Raw genomic sequence first — 6751 nt, 5'->3', positions numbered from 1 at the left:
CAATTACTTGCTCGAACCCAGGTGGCTGCTGCATGAACACCTCTTCATGCAGGTTACCATGCAGAAATGCATTGTTCACGTCCACCTGACGTAACTGCCAGTCATTCGTAACAGCTAACGAAAGAACTACATTCAACGTTGCAAATATGACAACTAGACTGAATGTTTCACCAAACTCATGTCCTGGCACTTGAGAAAAACCTTTAGCTACTAACCTAGCTTTATATCTTCTAATAGAACCATCAGGGTTCTTTTTCAGTTTGAACAACCATTTACACCCCACCACTGACCGTCCTTCAGGTAGTTTCACTAGGGTCCATGTACCATTTTTCCTTAAAGCTTCAACCTCTGCATGCACTACTGCTCTCCAATGAGGAGACTGAATTACTTCATGAATATTAAGAGGTTTCATGTCATCAAAGCTGACCACATACAATTTAGGCTTAAATATTCCACACTTACTTCTAGTCAGCATCGAGTGTCGATTCAACGAACTTGCATCATTGTCATCTCTTAAAGAAGCAACATTGTCAAATGAATCAGTCATTACCACATATTGCCTTTGACTTGCTGGTTCAGCAACTTCAGCTATACCGACTTCACCACCTTCTTCACCTCCATCTTGTTGAACTGCAGCTTCTAGGGAAGTTTCACCCATGTCTATTATGACATCACCCATATGACCAGAGTTCCTATCCACACTGTTTTCACCTGCACTAACTACTTCCTGTTGAACACCTTCAGTCAAATCAGCTTGATCCATATCATCAGAACACTCTCATTGACCTGCACCAGCCTTGTTGAATCGAAATTGTCTCATATCAGTGACAACCTCAAGTTCTGCAGACTTTGGTTTAATAGATACAAATGTATTACTTGATCCTTCAGCCCTAGCAAATGGAAAGGTAAACTCATCAAAAATGACATGTCTCGAAACATATATCTTGCCACTAGCTGCTAAACATATGTAGCCTTTGTACTGAGGGCTCTAACCAAGAAATGTACATGGTTGGGAACGAAATTCAAGTTTGTTTTGCTGAAACAACCTCAAGTGATGAAAGCATTTACATCCAAAAACTTTCATGGAGTCATATTCTGGCTTCTTTCCCCGCAACTTCTCATAAGGTGAAATCCCATCCAAGACCCTAGTAAGAAGTCGATTGATAAGAAACACTGCAGTAATAGCTGCATAATACCAATAACGCAAGGGCACAACAACTTGTGCTAACAAAACCAAAGCGAGCTCAATGATGTGTTGATGCTTTCTTTCGACCACACCATTATGTTTGGACGTACAAGGGCAAGCAACACGATGCACAATCCATTCTTTTAACAACACAGATGATAAACTGTGATACTCTCCACCCCAGTCACTTTGCACAGCCTTCACAACCAACCCAAATTGAGTTGCAACCATTTTTTGAAACAACTTAAACATGTGTACTACCTGCGATCGTGCTTTCAAAAACTAAACCCAAGTGTGTCTTGAATAAACATCAACAAACAACAAGTAATAGTAATATTCATTTGAAGCTACATGAGTTGGTCCCTATATATCAGTGTATACAAGTTAAAAGGGTTCAGTATTCACAGTCTTGGAGTGACAGAAGGGCAACTTATGGCTTTTTCCAATGCAACATGCTTCACGAATCTTATTCATATCTTTGTTAACTTGTACATCAATAGTTCTACATACACTAGCAACTGTATCATATATTGCATGCCCTAACCTTCTATGCCAAAGACCGTAAACATCATCAGCCACAGCAGAATTTACACTGGTATTTTTACAAAAACTTGACATAGTAGTACTAGGAAACACATAATGCCCCTTTTGCATTCTTCCTCGAAGAAGTACCTCTCCATTAACTGCATCACGAACACAACAACCTTGTGTATAGAATTCAAACACCACATTGTTGTCCCTAGCAAACTTGGGCACATATAACAAATTTTGTGTTATGTCAGGTACATAGAGTAAATCATTAACTAGCAGTACTCTAGAAGTAGTCTTCATGACAGTACTACCAACCAAATCAACAGGTAATGAAGCACCATCAGCCACAACTAGCTTACCTGGACCACTGTACCAGTTTTGCGAGTTATAACATCAGCATCTGGAGTGACATGGTGGGTAGCTCCAGAATCAACAACCCACTGATCCTGCTCAGCCACTGATGCATCAGTACTGGTTGAAGCATGAAGACGAGCACCCTTCGAAGAACACATACAAGAACACTTATCATATGCAGCAGTGTGAGCTTGAGCAAGTTCTTCATCATATATGGGTTGATTATTACTAACAATCTGAAATGACTCATCATAACGTTCCCAACAATGATAAACTAAGTGCCCAATCTTACCACAAAGATGACACTGAACACGCGGCATGCCTCGTCCTCAACCTGCTCAACCACCAGACCTGCCACCTGACCAAGAAGTATCCATATGATCTCTATCATAGTTCGAATAAGGTCATTTAGAGTAATCACCTGAACCAACCCCACGAGCAAGATGAGCCGCAGCCATCACAGTCTCTTCTTGAGCAGCAAAACCAGCGATCTACGTTTCTGCATCTATATGCATGGTACAAACTTTATCTAAGGGCAACATGTCACCACTCGACGTAATAACATCCATAAATGGCTGATACTCTCGCGGTAGTCCCTTGAAAATGCTAGCAATGTGTCCTACAAGAGGAATCAGGCTTCCACATAAAACCAAGGCATCACAGATTTCTTTGACTTTAGCAATGTAAACTTGCATATTGTCTTCTCCCTTCTTGAGAGACTGAAGTTTACAATGTAAACTCATCACCGAGGTCGATGACCTAGTTGTAAAATATTGCAACACCGTAGCCCATTTCGATGCAACTGTCTCAACTCCCACAAACTGAGATAAAAGATGTGGGTTAATGGTAGAAAGTAACCATGACGCTAACACACTATCTTGGGCTAGAAAATCATCATAAGCTTCATTGGGAATAAGGTTGCCATCTTCATAAACAATCATCTCCGATGGAGACTGCATTCCACCGGTGAGAAGACGCTCAAGTCTATGACTGCGAACAGTAACTAAAACTTGTTGTTTTCACAACAAGAAATTTGTTTCATCCAATACCACATTGATTTTCTTGTTGGTGAACATCGAACCACAACACCCAGCAGAAAAAGAAGCAAGAAACACATAAAGATCTGTTAATCAAACAAAAACACCATACCTGAACTATTAAGCAACCACCTTTCACACCTAACAAGCATAACAACGAACAAGAATGCCCTGAGTTACACAGCAAGGAACTTATGGCGATTGATTCCATGTGAGGAAGTAGCTATAACGGTGAAATGTAAACCAAGAAGCATATTATTCATTGAACAACAACTCTGCTTATATACAATAACTTACAGCTAACAACTAATAGTTTAATAACTGCTCCTGACAGCTTCCCTAACTACACAACTAACTAAACACATCAGCTAACAACTTCATCATTCAACAAAGATTATTGAAAAGGTGGTGGGTAGTGAGCATTAATTTGATCCCACAAGCATTTGAACTACTTGGCTCATTGATGGTCTACGATGTCTATCGGCTTCTGTACATTTGATAGCCACCTCTATTACATTCTCTAATTCATTTCTGTCACAATCGTCACCCATGGAAGGGTCCAATACCTCTTCAATCCAACTTGTTCCAGAAGCTTCAATTTTCTTCCCTTTGACCCAAGTTTCTAACCTCTGCCGGTATTTCTCTCCGCTGGTTCCAACTACAAGGACACCTACACCTGGGTTCTTCCCTGTTATCATTTCCAATAGACTTTGGCAGTGATGGGAAGATTGTAAAACCACTCGGGCGCCATGTAACCTCTTGTCCCCCTGGTCTTGGAGAAGCTCGACCCTCTGGGACTGTCCCGAGCCAGCAATTAGGATAGGCTGAAATCTTATACTTTAGGATGATAGGTGGAATCCAAGAGTATGTTGTGTGGCTTGACATCACAGTGCAACACCCATTCTAAGCACTCTTCATGCAAATAAGTAAGCCCTTTGGCGGTGCCCATCGCGATCTCAAACATTTTCTTCCAATCGAGTGAATTGCTCATGAGGTTGTCTACTAATGATCCATTCTCTATGTATTCATAAACCAGAAGCCTGTGAATCCCCTCTACACAGTATCCCCACATCTCAATCAAGTTCATGTGGTTAAGTCTGCCGATTGTGCTTACTTCAGCAAGAAATTCATCCTCTCCTTGATGAGCTTTGACGTTAAGTCGTTTCATGGTTGCGACTCGATGATCAGGCAAAACTCCCTTGTACACCACCCCACCTCCTCCTCGCCCAATCTCTTCACGAAAACCCCGCGTTGCCCTTTTCAACTCACCATATGTGAACCTTTTGAAACTAGTTGCAGCGACAAGGTACCCGGATGCGGTCATTGTCAACCATGCGTCTAGACTTGTCCCTGTTTTATACAAGAAAAAGAACACTAGAGAGATGCAGATCATCTCAAGAAATCTTATTATAGAAGCGCACCAAATAAAAACATTCAATGATCCATGTCCAGTTTTCTTAACATAAGATCTTTCAAGCTATTTTGTCTGCATGTTGGAGCAATTTAACTTGAAGTCTTCAACAAGTTTGTTGTAAGGGAATGATGTCGGGAGTTTCAAGTAAAGGGTTCCACCGTAGCTATTGTAACGATGACCATTGCGCAATTCCCATTTTGAATAACAGCGATATCCACCATCTTCCGGGTAATATCGATATTGAAAAGCTTTACAACATGAATCCAAACAATCCTTGACGCACTCCTAGAAGGTGTAATTCCTGAGGATATCGTGATGGTAGCTAAAGAAATTAACATGACGGAGTTGGACAAAGTTGACATCGTGGTTGGTGCATGAAAGTTCGAACTCCGTTTGCACCCATTGTTCCAATCCCTTTGATTTTTCATCTTGCACCCTGGAGGACAACCACACTTGGGGCCTGAACCAGGTTTATAGCTACATATACTATTCGGTCCACAGGCCTCGTGAATCCTACAGGAGTTGGACATAGCTTGCCATGTTACGAACCAAACCACTTGTTGTTCTTCAAGACTGTATAATCTAAGGTTACCGTCAAAATCAAGCGTTAATCTTCTCAAAGGTCCAAACCCGAAATCAGCTGATCTGAACTCCGTATTGTCCGATGATAAAAAATAGCCTGAAGAATCCAACACTGCGATTTTGGAATCATTGTATCTACTTCTTCCCTGGAGGTAGTCCAACATCGTAGAATCCGGCCAGTAGATGCTGGATGTGTCGGGATCATCCAAGACGAGACGAAGCACATTATCATCGTCAAACAACAGCTTGTATTTGCCTGAAGAATAGTCAGTTCGGCTTCGTGCTGATACGAGCTGTTTGTGTCGAGTGAGCGGTTGTCCAGGGAGCAGTGTATCAGTTGGTGAATCGAAGCTTTGCCAAAGAGTAAGATTGGTCCGAGTTTGGAGTACGAGGTTACCTGAATCAAGGAGTTTCAACTGTGACCACGAATCTTTAGCTTTAACAGTGTTTTTACTCATCCAGATTATGGTTGGATCCTCACCAGAATCAGTTAAGATGATTTTGTTGGTTTCGAGCATGGACAGCTTGGATCGTCTTCCATTAACGGGGGTATCCCGCTTTGCCGTCCAAACTACGGTACGGCTTCCGTCCAGGCAGGGCTTGCTGAACCAGATGGCGAAGCAATAAACGTTTTGGCCGACTGGGTAAAAACCAGCCGAGAACATACCATTTGCAGATACCAAAACATCGTCTGGATTCTCCACGGACAAAGATGAACCTTGTCTTAGACATGGAACATCTGACGATGCTAACCCAAGGAACAGGAATAAAACAAGAGGCATAGATTTAAAACACTTGGCCGCCATGAACCTGCAAAATTGAAGGACACTACATTCCCTTTTCCAACTGGTAATCCCTGTTTTTTGTTTCACTATTTGACTCTTCCCAACTGGAGCAGTAGCAGATTTTGTTAATCAATTTGAAAACCGTGTGATCCGAACAGGGAGCTTGGTAGGCAGTTATTCCCATTGTTGTTGACTTTTAAGAGGTTGAATTTCCACATCTTTAATGTGAATTCAGGAATTTTTAAGACTGTATGTCACTAATGGAATGGTTTCCTTATTTTTTTATATTTTCCACCGACGAAATACTACGTTGTTTCTCTATTTGGCTCATGGGATTTATTTTAACTAAAATGCTTAACTTGTTTTTTTTATTCCCGATTTCTAATGTTTCATCTTGATTAATTCAGTCTGACTCGGGCTGTACACCTGGCTGTGGTGGGTGATGAATCTCCCAACGGGAATTTTCTAAATACATAATAACTCGAACTCAAGACATGCTTAAACGATATCAACCTGCTTACCATTTGAACCAATACCATTGACAACTTATCTTCAAATATATTGTTTAACTAAAATTATGTTGACTTGTACCATTTCAAATTCTATGTGGATCGTAAAGTCACAATTCAACATATACATACATTGGTGTTCATATGCCAAATGCCTACAAAGTTCAAAAGAAAAGTCTTATAACAACTTTTTTACGTAGTCCTTTTTTGTGAACTTTAGTCCAAAACACATCAACATCAGTTTAGAACTTCAAGTTGTTGGATCGTTCAAACTCATCTTAATGAGAAACTATAATAAAATTATATGCTACTGTTATTGAAATATCATTTGATCAGATATTTTCCTAAACGTT

General features: G+C 40.7%; 1 pseudogene; it reads right to left on the bottom strand.

The window, feature by feature from the left end:
- Nucleotides 1–3511: 3511 nt before the first annotated feature.
- Nucleotides 3512–5994, bottom strand: LOC120176819 (annotated as a pseudogene).
- Between the last annotated feature and the right edge of the window lie 757 nt (nt 5995–6751).

The sequence above is a fragment of the Hibiscus syriacus genome, unplaced genomic scaffold (assembly GCF_006381635.1).
Source record: "Hibiscus syriacus cultivar Baekdansim isolate YM2019G1 unplaced genomic scaffold, ASM638163v2 tig00112255_pilon, whole genome shotgun sequence".
Taxonomy (NCBI): domain Eukaryota; kingdom Viridiplantae; phylum Streptophyta; class Magnoliopsida; order Malvales; family Malvaceae; genus Hibiscus; species Hibiscus syriacus.
This window is presented reverse-complemented; position numbering and strand designations above follow the sequence as displayed.